The following is a 19,632-nucleotide window of genomic DNA, read 5'->3' as shown; positions in this document are numbered from 1 at the left end:
TAAGTTCTTTGCCATGAAGAGAATATAATTCCATGTTTTGGGCTCATGAAGAATCACAGGGCACATTTGGCGAATTTTCGAAAATAGGCACTTGGAAATTTTAACTGGCAAATGTGTCCAAAAGTGATTTTTGGCAAATGTACGGACATAAGAAAGTATGCAAATGGATTCATCATGACTTAAGAACTGGCATACTTCAAGGATTTCTAGGACACAACACAATGGTACAATCCATTTAGGCTAGCCAATCACACGATCAAAGTTATAACATGCCAAACAGGGGTACGGATCAATCTGGATACCGTAGCCATAACAAAACAATGCAAACTGGGTTTTTGATCATGTTAGCAAATTGATCAAATGGATTCGACATGATCTCAAAATTGGAACATATGAAGTGTCTTACCCCTAGAACACAATGAAAAAAGGATTTTTTCATTTGGGTCAACTGGGTCAAAGATATGATTGGTCGAACAGGGCTTCCCAGAATTGTGATCAACTAGTTAAATGCACAAAACAGTAAATGACCAACTTTGCGGGGTACAAAACCTAGTCAAACGGATTCGAAAAGACTTGAAAATTGAAACATAGGTTCTTTGTTATACACAATAAACATCCCCAAAGTGACTAGTCATGACACAGTCCTGGGTAAAAGATATTCAGATGCAAACTAGGCCTCTGATCGCTATTTGACACTTGGTAGAATTGCAAATTTTGACACTAGCTCAAAATGGGACTTCACAGAATGATTCGGGATGGAAAAATAACATTGTGGATCATATGCATATGTCAAATGAAAGGTGTTAAGCCACTCAAACACCATCTAGGCCTCAAGCTACCAACTGACCACATGCATAAAAGGCACTTTAGGACATGATTTTCCAAAATTTTCAAAATGTGACTAAAAATGAAGCATGCAATTTTTAGTCCCAACAGGATTCAAGTATTTAATTTTCTTAGATTTAGAAAATAATTTAGTTTGTGCAATACTTTTGTCCAGTTTTGAGTTACCAACATAGTAGTGGCTATAGCTTGAAATTCTACCATAAAACTCTCATCAAAAAAAAGAATGTCAAACTTTTCTCCAATATAGCTCTCAATTCCAATAGGTCCACACAAATTAATATGCACACTTTCTAAAATTTCTTCAGACTAATAGTTCTTACTTTTAAAGCTATTCTTTCCCATCTTACCAATCTGACAATTCTTGCATAGACCAACATCGGGTTTATTTATACTAGGAATGCCTCTTACCTTTATAAATTTTCTTATTTTCACTAGGTTATCAAAATTCACATGACATAACCTTCTGTGTCATAACCAACTTTCTTCAACTTGAGCAATAAAGCATGAGTATTCACCAAGTTCAAGATAGAACAAGTTACCTTTTGTTTGTTTTCCAAATCCAATCAGCTTTCCTTTGTCATCTAGTAGTCTTTCTTTTTCATGCATGAATTCCACCTTGAATCCAATATTGATTAGTTTTTCCACACTCAACAGATAATGTTTTAGTCCTTCAACCCAATAGGCATTATCACATACAAGTTCTTTGGTTAATGAGATTCTTCCTCTTCCTTTTATGCAATAGGGTTCATTATTACCAAACCTCACACTACCACCATCATAGTCTTAAAAATATTCAAACTTTGTTTTGTCACCAGTCATATGACGAGAACAACCACTATCTATGATCCATGTATTATTTTTTCTCGCATGAGACATAAGTTCCATTTTATCTTCATCATCGTTGTTAGATTCATCTTTCATAGCAATGTAAACAATTTCATCGTCACTATTATTAGAATCATTCGAATCCTTAGCCATGAAACATGTTTTCTTACCTGTTTCCTTGAATGATTTGAAATCTTTATTGCCATTTCACTTGTGACCTTTCTTCTCATCCTTGTTTTACTTTTTTGGGCATGTAGGAGCAATATGACCAATTTCCTCACATGAAAAACATATTAGAGGAACCTTACCTTTGTATTTCCCTTTGCCTCTAGAATATTTTCTTGCTAGTAGAGCTTCAACCACCTCAAGATCACTATCAGAACTTTTTTTTGATTCTTCTTCACTTTCCAACTAAGAATCCTTTATCTTCTTGCCCTTTTCTTTGAGTGAAAGCTTGGCTTCAAATGTCGATTCAACATTCTTGGATGTAAGGAAACTCAGGTGAGGAAATAGCTTCCTACACTAATCTCATAATGAAAGTATGATGCAAATCCTATTAAAATCTTCTACACTTACAGATTCAATATCATGTAAACAACAATATTACAGCCAAACATGCATACAGAAAATAGACAGAGAAAGGAACACATAACACAAGGATTTACCGGTGGGGAAAAAACCTTTTGGTAAAACAACCCCACCCCTTCAGAACACAATTCAAGATGTCGACACATCAACATTATTTGCAAGAAATACAATTTACAAAACAACTAATAAGAAATAGGAATTATACAAGGTTGAGACATCTTATTCCTAACATTGGAAGTTGGAACATAGTTGTCATAGTTATCTAGCTCAAATGTAGCCAATCTTCCTACTATGGCCTCTAAATTTATGTTATGATTTGCTTCACATCTTCTTTCTTGAATTGTAGAGACTCTAATTACATAAATGGGAAGTAATGTTCTGAGAACTTTACTTACAACTATTTCTTCCTTGATATTTCCTCCAGAAGCCTTGATTGCACTGACACTTGCTTTGACTCTTTCAATATATTGGGCAATGTTTTCATTCTCTCTCATCCTCATCTGATCAAATTGTCCTCTTAAACTTTCTACTTTGGCTCTTCTCACATTTTTGTCACCTCCATAGAATTCCTTCATCAATATACAATATACAATATACAATATACAATATACAATATACAATATGAAGCATATACAACTCCTGCTGGTATATATAATATCTATCATTATCATCATGATGAAGCAATGTCATTAGTAGATAATGTACTAGTAGGAGTTGTATATGCTTCATCAAGATATTTCAATCCTAAGTCTCCAATAGAAGCTAGATGGAGTCTCATGAGACCTTGCCATGTTGAAAAGTTATCCCTATTGAGCTTTAGAATTTCCCTCTTGTAAGACATCCTAATCTTTAGGTTAGATCCTTGAAATCATTCCTACAAGCACCAAAAACTCTGATACCAATTGTTAGAAATACAGATGGAGTAACTAAGAGAAAGTTGAATCGGTTACTGCAAAAATAAATCCATAGATCCCTTGGATGTCTTATAAAACTAGTTACTGCTATCACTTGGTAACCGCATAGAAAAATGTTGTAACTTAGTAGATGTACTGTATGTTAACTTAATACTAATCTTTAAGTATTCACAAAGATTTAACATGCATGCATAAAAGAAATAACATGAACACAAGAGACACCAGATTTAACGTGGAAACCCAATATGGGAAAAACCACCAAGTAACTAGCTATTGATTTTCACTCTTTTGAAGTGAGCCCTATTAGGAGCCAATCTTGTTAAAGGTTACAAAACACACTGCTAGGTGTGACTTTGTTAGAGGATTTAATCACCCTACTAGGAGTAGCCTTGCTAGATGACTTTAGAACAATTCAATAGAATTGTCACCTTGTTAAAGGATTTACAAAATGGATGTCAGACCAACTCTATTAAGAGATTTAGGAATCGTTGCTACAATGGTGAGAAAGTAACAATGAAGTGACCTGAATGAGATGTAACTAAATTTGTCAATACATATCTTTGTTTTACTTCACTAGATCCTCTCTGATTGAATACAACTTTTCTACTCCTCAAGGATATCTGATCCTTCTTTAAAATTTTCTCACACTTTCTTCTTCACATAATCAACTCACTTGCATGCTCACTCATTACAATTTTGAATTCACAACTTGACCATTTTATGTGTGCCTTACAAATTTTCAAGTTGGCTCATTTACAAGTTACAATTACCAATATATCAGTTGGCTATAATCATTACATGAAATAATTAAACTTTATTTCCCAAAATAATGAAATCGTTCATTGGCTGACCCTGCTTGATAAACACTACTCCAGAAATGATTCCCATTGTTAACCAATTGAAGCTTGGTAAACACTGTGAATTCTACAAAATCCTTTGGAGACTGAGTGAACTTAATAAACACTTATTTTCCTTTGATAACCTTGTGAGCTCAGTTACCACTAACTTCTGCCACAAAATCCTTCAACACCCAAGTGAACTCGGTAGAAACTATTTCCACAAAGTAACTTTTAGGAATTCTTAGTAGACTCAGTAATTCACTTTGCTAACCAATTGAGCTCAGTAGACTCTGTTGTTTTCTTTGCTAACCAACTAAGCTCAGTAGACTCTATCTGATAACTAATATGACATTTGTGTAACATCAAAGACAACACACAATTGATCAATTATATCCAACACACTTCTCTTTTTATTTCCTCATAGATTATTTATGCCTTAACTTGCACCCAACATTGATTTGTCTTGAGGAATGCCAAACTTTTTGAGAAAAATATTTAGATATGTGATTTGTATCCAGGTTTGTAACTACATAAGAGTTATCCAACTTTCTAAAGGATTGATGATGCATTTACCATGAAGTTAGCTAGAGGATTATAGGTGTAATAGATTGCTAGGAAACCCAAGAGAAATCAACATATTAGCTAATCAATTTTTTTCCTTAAAATTATATATAATATCAAGATAACTATGTGGAACCAATATAATGAAACACATCACATACACATAAAGAAATATAATTAAAACTTCTATTTCTCAAGGTAATTAGATCTAACGATAAGTACAATCTCCATATCCATGAAGGGAAAGCTAGATACATAATACATTAAGTACATATGATACCAAGAAGTACTACATCCAAAACATAGAATCCATTACACATGTTGTAGGTTATGTAATAATAGTCATTTTAAGATCGCAAAGGTAAATGCATGACTATTTAATATTAAATCATAAAAGATTGAAATGACAATCAACAAGAAATTTGTGAAAAAATCCCCAAATCCTTTTGTACTCCCAATTCTAAGGTAAACATAACTCACAAGAAATTAAAATGACTACTTAGGGTATAAGTAATAAACTAACAATTCATAAATTAGTCATTTTTGTTACTCCTATGGACATTCCTGTTGCCAATTAGTGCCAACAAGATAGAGAAGAAGATATGAAGACAATGGTTAGTGAACACTACCACTAAATTGCACTATGTTTCCCAATAAAAGAAGGGAGAGAGAAGTATAAGTTTTACAAGTTATAATTGAGTAAACTAGTACTCACAAAGGATAGAAAACACCAAGAAAGGAAAGCATAATCAAGTAAGAAGGACACAATGTTACAACATTTCTATCAAGTCAAAATAGAGTATTCATCGAGTTGTGCACAGAGGATACATAAAAGTATAAAAATAACACAAAATCATTTGTGAAATAACATATTGAGTAGGAAACTAAACTCTCACAATTTGAGAAAACATTTTGAAAATATGTACTGGGATATGTGATTTGATTGTAAATGATTCCAAAGTATAAAATAGACCAATGAAAATAAAGAGAAGTATGGAATGAGGATTATTCTAGTCCATTGATTTCAATCAGTTACATATTCTAGATGTTTCCTAAACCCTAATTAGGCTAAGCATCAAAAAGGAAAAAAGAATACTATATAAGGAGCTACAAGGAAAAATTCTAAGGTTGTTGAGATGAGATTTCTTGTTGTTGTAAGTTGAGAAGGAGTTAATTCAGAAGGACAAGTTGGGATTCAAGTAGAATAAGGAAGGATTTGATATATCACTCACTAGAGGTGATAAATAAGTGAGAAGAAGAGGGATCTGACTAAAAAAGTAAGCTACATGTTTATAGATCGATTTACTACTATTTTCTAACCATTGTAGTAGATTAAATCCTTTAATGGGGTAGACTTAATAGTCTTATTGTAAATCTCTTAATAGAGTACACACTTTGTAGAGGTTGTAAAATCCTTGAAAAAGGTAGATCCTAGAAGATCTATTTGTATTACTCCTAGTAGAGTATATCATCAAATTTGAAACAACATTTTAAGCCCTAACAAGGCACCCTCTTACTAAAATAGTGATGGATTTTTGGGTATCATCCCCACTATAATTTTCCCTCTAACCAAAGGTTTTTGCATGACCAAATATTTGTGGTATGTGTCATTATTTTATGGTTTATATTTTCATGACTCATGCAAGAATGAATAGATAACGTTATATTCATTTTTAGTATTGAATTTAAAATTATATTCTTACCGAGTTGTAAAAAAATAAGACCATTGCAAATTTTGTTTAAAAGTTAAAGTTTTAGTGGATTTGTTCACCCTCCCCACCACCCCCCAACATCCTACCTTCCTAAACAATTGAAGAATTGTTATCAAAGTAAAATTCTCATGTTAAAGGGTATTACCACCTAAGAAAAAAGATTTGATATATGGAAAGGTATAAGCTTGGCAAGGCCATTAAGAATCAAAAACTAGAACTAAGGATGACATTGAATCAAATCAATGAGATGGAGGAGAAAATAAAGTAGACACTTATTAAAAGGAAGAAAATTTCCTAACAAGTGAATGACACAAAATATAGGAGTAAGTGATTAAATAACTATTTGATAGAAACATGACAGATGAATTTGATGTTGTTATAGCCAATATGATGAAAAAGAATTATAACTTGACCAAACAAGAAAAAGTGTTAAAGAAAGAACAAGAAGTTGAATCCATAAGGTATTGTGAATTACTAAAATAGATGAGACAAGATGAAGATGAGAAAAATAATGGTTGAAGAAGATAAGAGAAAGATCACTACAAGATTGGCTACTAAGGATGAAGGAATCATGAGATTAACTCAGAACCATTATGACTTGGTAAACTATTTACTTGATACAAATCATGAGATAGGTAGAAAGATGGAGGAAATTGTTGAACTAAGAGCTAATAATGAAAAGATGAAAAGTGAAGTAACATATAAAAAGGAATTCAATGAAAGGCTGAAGAGATTAGAGGAAAGTATTTGAAAACTAGATGAGCAAATAATAGATCAAAGACTACTAAGATACACATATGGATTAGGCTATACTAAGCATTCCACTAAGGATCAAGGAGAATCATCAAAGAAAGATGAACAAATAATGTCTATACAAATCCCAAGCCAAAGAATTCTACCTACTATTATTTTGGAAAACCTTGACACACAACAAACATTTGTAGGAGCAAGACTAGTAATTCAAATGTTACTCCTAAATTTGATGGTTATAATTATAATTTTAATAAATATGGTTATCAAGATTATAAATTTAGATCCAAGTTCAATCAGTCTCCTAAGTAATATGAGTTAAATGGTTATTGGTATACTTGTAATAAGTTTAGATACAAGTCACAAAAATGTAAATCATAGAAAAAAGTCCTATTGGACATCGAGAAAGAAAGGTAAAATAATCAATTGGGATTATAATACATGAGTCACTTGCACTACATGTCTATGAATATATGGTCACATTGCTTCAAATTTCATGAGATTGCACTTTGGAGGAAGACCTTGAAATTGGAGGAATCGTGGAATGGAATGCTATCATTGTTACAAGGTTGGTTATTTAAGTAAAAACTATAGGTAACAAGCATTGGTACCTAAGGAGGAAGATACCAAAGGAAAAGGAAAATTAAATGTTGATGAAATTTGTGATCATATGGATAAAACATGGAGAAAGAAGATAGGAGGGAATGAGACATCAAGTGCTACAGTTGGTAACACCTCATCCAATTTGATTATGTGAAACCTCTACTTCAAACTAAGTCTTATCCAAAGGTATGTGAATTAATCTACTAATGTTATATCATAAATTAATTCTTATTAAATAATGAAATGAAGTCCATATCTACATACAACAAGATGCATAAGGACAACTCATGAAGTTATGGACAATAGTAGAGTTGATAAGTAACATTGAGCTAGTCAATAACTAAAAGCATATAGTTTACTAAGTGCATGAATATTGTTGGCATGGAAGTACTATATTAACCAAGTTGGTGATGGACATAAATTATGATCAAGTTCCCTATGGTAACCAAGTCAATGGTAAAAAATATTTATTATACCCTAACGAACATTAAAGATAATTTTTTATGAAAAATAGGTTTTGAACAATTTATTTGTTCACCTTGCACATGAAAGTGAAAGAGTGATTTGAGAAAAGAAGGGCAATCTATGTGAGTAAAGTTAGATTGATTGATCAAGATTTCAATGTGTGTGGGAGAATTGAGTTAGAGTTTTAACCGAGCTAGATTTCTAAGTTCTCACTGAAACCCTAACTTCACATAATGGCTTAAATTTGTGTACCCATGAAGATGAGCAAGGTTAGTAAGGTGAACTTGATTCTAAATGAAGTTTGTGAAAAACCAAAGTACAAGACACACCTTGAAGTGCCCACGTAGACTGATGATTTGGATGATTTATCATTGTTTCCACCTAGGGTTTTATTAATACAAGATATTTTTATATTTTTCCACTAAAGATTGGTGAGGTTGAAGACTATGAATTATGATAGACGTGTGATCAATTATGTGGAGATGAAAAATTAAAGGATGAACATAAGAACCAAGAGACAAAAGGTCTTACACATGTTTTACATTTCCCTAAAGTTTTTAAGGGAAATTAGACATGATTTGTGGTGAGTAGAATCCATAACAAAAAAATGTGGCTAGATGAATTGATGAAAATTTTTGGAGATGTTATACATATGGTTATTGGATACCCTATTATTGAGAAAGTGAAAACAATTCGAGCTACTTAAAATAAATAAATTCAAGACAACACAAAAGCTCAGTGGGATGGAAGAGGTATGAAAGTGTCTATAATTATTGATTTAGAAATAAGGTTTGGGTATGTGGATTTATTGACTTGGCATACAAAATTGTAAAGGGATAGATGCTTGACCGAGCTGAGTTGTAATTGAAACAACTAGAAGAGAATATGAAGATTATTCAAGTTGCCAAGACAAATACATGTAAATTTAGTCATTGCTGGTATGTATTTTTTTCTATCTGCAAAAATAGTTTCCCATAATTAGAAATGTTGATTGGAATGTTAATGAGCTAGTAATTTATTAGATCAATGAATGTATTGAAAGGTTAGGTTATAATTTTGAGAGAATGATGGATGCATATTTCAAAGAGTTTAAGGCAAGAATGCACTAAAGACACTGAATTCCATCCCCACTTGTCAAAAACTACAAGCATGATATTTTCTTCTTAGTTAATGCCGATGATACCTTGATTCAAGTTGTTGAACCTAGAGTTGCATGGTTGGAACCTATGGGTTATGATATAAACATTGATCAAGCTATTGAAGCTATTGAGAAATTGCTAAAAGAACCTATGGATAAATTTTCCAAACCATTTATCACTTATTAGTCAAACCGTTTATCACTTATGAGCAAGCTAAATAAACAATAAAAATAGACATTATAGGTCCCAATATAGAAAAGAAAACTCAAAAGATGATAATACTTTGGAAGATAAATTTGGAGGAGAGAAGAGGAAATCAACCTTAATGATCACCAAGGGAAAAGGAGAAAACACGGAAGAAGAAGATGAAAAAGGAAAGGTTATTTTTCTAGTGGAGCCCAAGCACAAGAAAGCAAAGAAGAAATTAGTTCTACTTCTAACCATACAATAACTAGATCAAGGACACGAGTTGCTACTATGGTTATTGATACCCTATCTCACTCAACCTACACAATCATAGATAAGGACATATTAGAAAAGAAAGAAAGTTTATGCATCTTCTATCCAACTTATACAAAGAAGGAGATGGAGATTTATTATCAAAGAGGATGAGGACTATGAGAAAATAGAATTTGATGATATTAGTCAATTTAGAGTTTTTGTAAATAAGAGACCCAAAACTGATGAAGAAATGGTAAATTCCCTATGAGAGCATGTAGGATTTTCCACCTTCCAATGTTTTAAGTATAATATATTGAATTGGGAGGATCAACAAACAATCAAAGATTCTGTGATTGATATGATGGAAAAGTTTAGGAACACTCCTATTGAAATTGGAACCATGATACCTAAAGAGTTATACAAGAAAATTGACAACATATGGAAGTATTCCTGAAACACCAAGAAGAAAATGAGAGAAAGAGAGCTTATAAATGTTATGCCTAAATTGCACTTGATAGAGATTTGTGAAGCAATGAAGACTCGTAGTCAAAAATTTATACCTTAAAAAATAACACTGAAGATCTTGATAGGTAAAGTACATGTTGACATTGAAGGAAAAAAAATTATGGAAGCAAAATTTCAAGATCAAAGACCCAGAGGAGATAACTCAAGTTGTTGATATTGAGCTAGAACATAATGTGGAATTGGATTGTTAGGAAGATGATTATGGTCACAATGTAGAAATTGAAATACACAAGTTATCAAAGATGTAATTGGCATAGATGGCACCATATCCATTGAAGATATCATAGAAGAAGATCCAAGAGATGAAATAAATAAATATGAGGATGTGATGACTGAAAATGTGTATAACAATGAAGAAAAAACATTTATCAAGTTTTTTTTATCAAAGATTCTAGGTTATACACTAGTTATTAAACAAATCAAAGAATATCCTAAGCCAGAACTTAAAATGATACAACCAATGTAAGTGTTATACATGTTGGTGTTTTAAAACTACTAGGCTACAAAGGACCTAATACCAGGATGCAAAAGATAAAGATCTCAGTATAAGAGTAGCTGCCTCCTATATTCAATTGGAAAGTCTTCAGCTCTAGGCCAACTTCAATAGAATCATAGGGATTCTCCACTCTTTTGGCTCTCCAAGACCAAGGCAGGTGCACCTTAGAGAAGAAATTTACAGGTTATTTGGACATTTATCTTGAGATATCATTGATTTATACTATTTTCTCTAGATCTATCCCCTATAGCATATAATGGTCATAATTATTCTTGGATCTGTAAAGAGTCCTTAACTACAACATCTAACCATAAATTAGAGGGAAATAATTACAAACAACAAATTTCTAGAAGTTAAAAACTTCAAACAATAAAGTAAAAATGATTTGATTTTATAATTGTGCTTTGTGAAACCATATGAACCTTTCAATATGCATTTAAACTAATGATCATTTCTTTATCTATTGCTACACAGAGTCTAACTAGCAAAATTTGACGTATTTAATTGCTTTACAATTAAATCACCAGTAGTTAATCCTAAACCCCATTCTTATGAATATCCCTTTCATATGACTAGAAACCCTATCAATTTATTAAAGCATTTATTTAATTCCTTGAATTAAAAGCAACAAAAAATTGATATACAACCTATCCTAGTTCCATTAAATTGTATGAACCTTGCTCATTCAATCCCAAGACAACCAACATATAAAAATCGAGATACAATTTAGAGACATGGATATGGAAGAACTTACCTTTGTATTAATCTTCCTTGAAAACAATACATTTACCGGTATAACTCAAGAATAACTCAAAATATGACAAAATGTCATTCAAGATTCACTAGTGTTCCTAGATTAAAAAAATTGAATACAACATATAACATTGATACCAAAGCTAATTGGACCAACTACAAACTAGCATAACAATGAAAATTACACAAATTTTAGACCTCAACTCCACATCTTGGAAATCCTTTTATAGGAAGGATTGTAACAAGCCTCACATGGGAGGACAAATGTCAAAATTCTATAGGAAGCAAGATACAAAGATATTTTACATTAGTACATTACAAACATTTTGTTACAAATGCTTTAGAATAACTGAGAGGGGGAAAGAGGGAGGGGGGGGGGGGGGGGGGGGGGGAGTGTGAATCAGTTATTCAAGGTCCAAATTTCCTATTCAAACTTTTTATCAAGTAAAGTGTGCCCACCTAACTATTTATTCATCCAAGCTTACAACATTCTTATTCAACAAGTTACTGTAAATCAACATACAAGCATAACACATGAAAAAATCAACACATAACACAGTGATTTATGTGGAAACCCAATTTGGGAAAAACCACCAATAACATGCTACTAAATTTTCAGTCTTCTAAAGTGATGCCCTATAAAAGGCCTACCCTGTTAAAGCCTAAAACACACTATTAAATGTGACTTGGTTAAAGGATTTAACCACCCTGTTAGAAGAGGGCCTAGTTAGAGGACTTTAGAACATTCACTTGGAATGCCACCCTATTAAAGGATTTACAAATGGTTGTTAAACCAACCTAAGTCGATAGGATTTTCTTTTACCCTAACTAATACAATTGCTAGAGAGTAACAATAATGGGTTTTGACCTAATTACAACATACAACTTAACTTGTAGATTTTAGAGCACTCTTTAGCTCATAACATTGCCTGGCTTTTAGTCTCTGTAGTTCTGACAGCTTGCCCTCCTTTCAAGCTTTTCCTCTTTGAGTCTCCATGCTCAATGTACTAGTGTAATCCTCTCTTTCTAACCATTTATCAAAGTAGATTCTCTATTCTCTATTCTTCCTTCTCCTAGATGTCTTCTCCTTGACACCCTTCTACCACTTTGTAATTTGACACTCCAATAGCTCTTGCTTCTTGGTCTGTGACTCCTTAAATAGAAGTCTAGAACTTCTTTTCCCACTCGATTCTTCCCTCCTTTAGTTTCAATTTGAATGGATTAGGTAGGATTCATTGAATCTAACCTACATTCTATTCCTTATAGAAATATCATGAAGAATCCTCTTGAATTTTCTCAAAAATGGTTTACATAGAATTTTGTGCCACCAGATCATCATTCTTATCCTCCAACTAGTTCACAAAACTCAAGGTAACAAACTTGTCATCTCAGATCTGGAAAATCTTTGACTTTTCAAATAATGCAGCAGCTCAGCACTATTGAAATTTTGGTGCTCAACACATACTGTGTTACTTGGCATCCACTAAATTTTTTTCTATTTGCTCAGCTCCTTCTATATCACTCAGCACTTGAACTTCACTTGGCACCTGAAGTTCACTCAGCACACACTAGATTTTGCATTTTCTTGGCTCCAACTGAAAATTTGCTCGACTTAAACTAGCTTGCTCAACACTCACTAATGAACTTAGTTTAAGCTTTGCAATCATCCTTGTTCCAACTTATACTTCTAGTGTTTCTAAGTGTGACCAACCTCTGTATCTTTGAGTATGTTATCAATACACCATTTAAACAATGTCATAGTTGATCCTTTCACTTCATTATAAAACTATCACTCAACCTTTCCCTTAGCTACTTTTGTTACATCTTGTTGATTAAATCCTCTTCATCAATCAACTAAGTGATAGTACTTGGATCTTATAAGAAATTGTCATTCCTATAAATAGCAGATTCGATATAAATGACAAAATAATGATTGAAAACATTCTTTTAACAACAATCTCGCTCTTTCAATCAATCTTTTTCTCACAATGATCTTTTCAATTAGATTTCCAACAATCTATCTCTTTCAATCAATCTTCTTCTCACAATGATCTTTTCAATCAAATTTCCAACACATTCTTTGTACTTGGATCATAAAAATTGATGCAGTTACAAAACTGGCAGGTGGCATTTTATGTAGGCATCTTTTAGAAAATTATGTTAGTCTTCATGCTCATATCACTTTCCTTTGCTTTCTTTTGTCTCCTTTGCCTCTAATTGCATCCCTAATTTTCCTAGTTGTTGTCAATAGATGGTATAACCTTTATATCAGCAATAACTTCCCAGATGGCAATATGTGTATCCACATCTGGCCATGTGGCATCCCAGATGATATCTAATTCACCAATACTCATGTTCCACTTAGTATTAGTTATAGCCTTTAATTCTCCTATGACCTTATTCATATATGATTCAATCCTAAACAAAAAAATCAATCATTTCATGGACAACTTTTACATTTGTCTCATTATTGCAATAGGCCACAAACTATGGATGTCTCAAAATTTCCTCAAAAGAGGAGGACCATTCTTTTCATTCTTTTATTATTCCATCAGTATCTAGGATAGTAGTAATACAATTTGGAATCCCAATAGCAATTGTTTTCATCATACCTTGTATTAATTGCATTTTTCCTAAGAAAAACATGTACAATTCCTTCACACTTTGCTAATCATCTTTCTGGCATTAATAATTATTGTCTTGGGTAACTCCTTCTTTTGGGGTAATAGGGGAACCAAGATATGAAAGAGTTTTGTATATGGTCCCCATGTTGTGAATAAGGGGGATAGAAGGGCTAATGCTTCTAAGCAATAGAATTCAGCTCCTTGCAATGAGATGTAATTGCTATGCACATTTTGTGATACAATTTATATGGCACTATCTTGTGCATCATCAAGCTATGAATTGTCTTGATTTTCACTTCCTTGGTACCATCCAATTCATCAATGTCCATTTTTTGGCTCTCTCCCACATTTTTTGCATCAACTTCTATTTGGGCTTCCTAGTATTTTACCTCTATGATGGGCCTTTCAACATCCCTAAGGCTTGTCTCTTCTTCTAAGGCAGCCACCCTTTGTTCTAGGACATAAGTCCTTTTCAATTATTCTTCATATTTTTTCCTAGCATCAATGGATATGTTATGTGTTTGATATAGCTATTCTTCTAACATATCTTTTTTTCTTTCTCCCCATCAATGATGTTGTGTTCTAAAATTATGGATTTGATTACTAGATATAGTAGTAACATTCCAAAATATCACATTACCTTTGGGGGATTCCTTTATTTCCATGAGATTTAGCTTATTTCCCTTAGGAGCTATGCTTCATATAGCCATTGTCTTGCTATCAATATTAAAACTAGAAGCCTACATCTCACCAACAATATTGGTCTATTCAAAAGAGACTGACTTATCCTACCTTCTAATCTTATCTAGCATAAAAGAGAAGCTCAGCTCCCATCCTGGAAAAAGAAGCATCCCACTTCTTGTTACAATCTATCTAGCTAATTCTACTATGAGGTTCTCATTTCTAGGATCATATTCTTGCAACCTTTGTACCAACTTTGTAGTTTTCTCAAGGGAATTTCCTGGTTGCAATTGCAGGGAAAGTTTATTTTTCTTTACTTTGTATAAGAATGACTTGAATTCATTTAATTTGATGAATTAATAATCCTTCATAAATTATTGAGCTTAAATAATTTTCTCATCTAAAATCTGAATTTTCAATTCAATTTTATTTGGGATCTTTTCATGCTCCCTAGCTTACTTTAGCAAGAAACTATGTATTATTTTGTAAAAAATATTGGATCCCTCTGGAAAAATTTGTAATACCTTTCCTTTGAACTTCTTAGGGATCTCAATAATTCTATCTTTCTTCCTCCCTTGTGTCCATTAGGAAATTTCTAGCTGGTCATCATCAACCTCAATGGTTATGACATCCTCCTATTAAGGGGATTGATGTCCTAACCTGTCTCTGATTTCAGTAGGCACTTGTGTTATTATTTGATCAAAATTGTCTAGGCATCTATTATACCTATCTAAGTATGTTGCCTCATGGTAGAAACCCTTAAATGATGGATCAAGTGCCTTCATGGTTTCTTCAATTTTCATTATCTTACTCCATTTTTGGGTTCTATCTCTACAAACCTCTATCTCCAAATAGTTTATTATGCAGTCCTCTTCCCAATTTGGTTTGCTACTAGGGAGGGTATACTTTCTCATCTATTTAAGAGCATGCCTCACCAAATTATTTGGATCATAGGTCCTAGAAGGAGCTGAGGGAAGATTGAATTCTACCATGCACTAATATATCTCTTCTATAGAATCTTTTCCTATCAAAAAGTCACCTATCTTTGTGTTCCTTGCTACAAAAGATCCTCTCTTAACAATAGGGCCTAAATATTCCTTGTTTATCATCAATAATTTCCAAAATAATTATAATTGACCTAACATTTGAGGGATATATTTTCACAATACATGAGGGGGTTGTGGACACCCAAAAACCCTTATAATTGATTTTTTTTCAAAGAGAAACAAACTATCCCAATCATGACTAAGTACCCTATCCCTATTTGGGAAACAAGATAGTTTGATTGGCATTCTTATCCCTCTAGGAACTCTTTTAGTAATAACTACTAACATGTTTGTAATAGGAGAAAGAAAACCATTGTAAAAAGTAGTAGCACTGGCATATGGATAAAACCTTTGCCAAAAGTGAGTCAACATCTATATAGGCAAGTTCTCTCCATTCTCTTTAGTGGCTTCAATGAAGTCTAGACTGATGTGTCCTATGTTCTTGTATCGAATGATTTGCATTAGCACTGACTAATGGGAGAATCTGAAATTCCCAAGTTCTCCATTCTAAGCAGCCACAATTTCATCATGCATCCTATCAATGATATACTACACAAAATCATACCCCATATTATGATTTTGATCTTGAATGTTCAAAGCAATGATATATATTTATGTCGCCTAGGGCATTATTTGTGCCATCAATTCCTATCACCTTGTTTATTCCAAAAATGGTGTACCTAAAATACTTGTAGAAGAATTAGAGTGGTATTAGGTCTCCTGCCTTCTTTGGCATTTAACCCTTCTCTAGCTTTGATTTGGAAATGTTCATCTTCATGACTCTTCCAATAAAGAAGCTCTTGAATTTTTGAAAGTTTCATTCATCTTCTCCTTTTCAATTTCCTTTGTCATAGGTCCTCCTAGGTCAAAGATCTCAATGAAAGTTTCCCTATCTAGTCTGCATAGGATAGTCATATCCTTCCTATGGAAACCTTTAGTGGTTGGATTGTAGGATTTGATCAATGCCTTTATCATATCAACATCCACTATTACTTCTGGCATTATTATTTTTTCCATATTCCTAATCCACAGGTTGCAAATTGGTGACTTGTCAAACCTATTCTAATAGAAATACCAAAAAAGCTCATTTCCATTCATATTAGGTATAATGACATCTCTGTAGAGAGGGTATGCATCTCTAAAGACATGTGCATTCAATTTTTAAACATGAGACCTCTACATATAGGGTTGCCAACTTTGGTTTTTCTTGTGAGGACTCTTCCACATCAATTTGGGCTATTAACTTGCCTTCTTCTTGTTGGGAATATAAGAGGTGTAACTAAGAAGGAAGGGGTGAATTAGTTACCACAAAAATAAATCCCAAATCCCTTATATGTTAGAATAAACTTTGATTAAAATATATTTTTTTGTTACTCAACAAACACACAAGTACTCGGTTAAGACTAGCAAATATTGCAACTCGACAAGCACTGAAAATTAACTTTAACTTGGCAATAAATGAATGAACTAATCTTAATGTGATTAACCTTAAATTAAATTAAATTTCATACACATAAAATAAATAGCATGGACACAAGTGACACCAAGTATTAACATGGAAACCCAATTTAGGAAAAACCACCAATTGTAACTAGTTACTAATTTTCACTCTTCTGAAGTGAGTCTTATTAGGGGCAAACCCTTTTAAAGGTTACAAAACACATTTTTAGGTGTGACCCTATTAGAGGATTTGATCACCCTATTAGGAGTGGCCTTGTTAGAGGTCCTTAGACACTTCAATCTAGAAATGCCACCTTGTTAAAGGATTTACAAATAGCTATTAAGCTAACTCTATTACGAGATTTAGATCATTGTTACAATGGTTAGAGTGTAATTATGAAATGACATGATTTCTGATGCAACTAAATTTCTGATTATAGATCTCAATTCTAGCTTGTATACTTGATCCTTTCTAATCAAATGAATCTTTGTAGCTTGACAAGGATATTCTATTTGTCCTTCTAATTCACTTCCTCTAAGAATCTTCAAATCTTTTGTTATGTTCCACACATTCAATTCTCAACTTGACCTTATATTTATATCTTACACATTGTCAAATCATCTTGAATACAACTTAGAACACTTAATATTCATCTCCATAGTCGACTATAACCAAAAATAAATCAATTTAACTCAATATGCCAAAATAAGAAAATCCTTTGTTAGCCAACCCTGCTCGATAAACACTAACTCAAAAATGATTTTCCTATGTTAACCAAGTGAACTTAGTTAACACTACATATCCACATAGTTCCTTTGGTATTTGAGTGAGCTCAGTTAACACTAGTTCCATCTAGCATTTCCTTCATTAACTGAGTGAGTTTGATTAACACTCAACTTTTGCAAACTTTCCTTTGATGCCTGAGTGAACTTGGTAGACACTATATTCTAAACTTGGCAAACTCTAGAATGCTCGACAGACACAAGAAACTGTCTTCATTGCCTGAGTGAGCTTGACATACACTAACTAACAATGATATGACATTTTTTGTAACATCAAAGATAATACATATTTAACCAATTATTTTCAATGCTTACAGTGCCATGATTTTTGCAATAAGATTCCTTACAAACAAACTCTATCAATTACAATTTTTGAAAGCTCTAAAAATCTCTACAAATTCTAGAAGTCTCTTAACACTCTAGCTTGTATCTTTGGTTTGTGCAAAATACTGTAGCTCAGAAAATTGTTATGTCAATCTTATTAATAGAGAAAAAATAATAGATAAGTATTTATATCTATTTATGTCAACATGCATGAAAAATCTTAATTTATGTAAAAGTGCCAAAATCTTCTTGTACCACTAGCCTTTCCCAACATTTTATGCACTTTTGATAGGAAATCACTTTTAAGTCATAATGAGGCTCTTTAACAATCATTTTTGTATTAAAACCTATCCTCTTGTCCCATCGACCTCTTTTATCTATCATTCTATAGTCACCTACTATGAGCAAAGGATATTTTATGCTCTTTCAACCTAGTCACCACTTCATAGTTTATTCTTACTGACACTTCTTTAACATTGTGACTACACGACCATTTATATTCTTCTTTCAATCTAACTACATCACATGGTCACATTTTAAACATTTATTTTAATCCTTAACCACATTACCATGTGAACAAGTGCCTTTTAGCTAGTTTTTCCATGTTGTTACTTATTTCAAGCACTTTCCTCTTATCACTACGATAGTGCGATTACATGCCTTTTTATCTAAGTTGACTACATCACTGAGTCACTAACTTAATTTTTCTTATCTTATTTGATAGCATGACCAAGTGAACAAAAATTTCATGCACTTTGCAGTAGTGATCACCAAGTCACAAATTATCCTCTTTATTACTTAAATATCAATGCAAGTGCATGATTTAACACTTTCTTAACTTTTTTTCCTGGTCATAGTATGAGAAATTGATATCTATTTTAACCACACAACCTAGTGAACATACACTTTTTGGCTTCATAATTATCTTTTCTAAGTCACAATTCATCCTACATAACATGATTTTCTTGCCACAACCGCGAGACTAAAGATAATATCAAGCATTTTAACCTGGTTGCTTCTTTGCAGTAAATCAAACCTTCTAACTATTTAGTCCTCTGTGTGACCATGCAAATAAAGGTTCTTTATGAGCTTCTAACCATTTTCATGAAGTCACAATTATCCTTCAAGCTTTATCTTTTGAGGCCCCAAAAATATGAACATAACCATTCACTTAATCTCTATGATAATTCATTATATCTTTCTAATTCAAATGACTATGTGATTAAGGCTTGATTAAATGTTTCACCAAGTCTTAGTGTAAAAGGCAACTAGGAATT

Source organism: Cupressus sempervirens, chromosome 1 (assembly GCF_028749045.1).
Source record: "Cupressus sempervirens isolate cs-2001-9-10 chromosome 1, ASM2874904v1, whole genome shotgun sequence".
In the NCBI taxonomy this organism is placed as follows: Eukaryota; Viridiplantae; Streptophyta; class Pinopsida; order Cupressales; family Cupressaceae; genus Cupressus; species Cupressus sempervirens.
The sequence above is the reverse complement of the archived record's forward strand: the minus strand, read 5'-3'. Positions refer to the sequence as shown.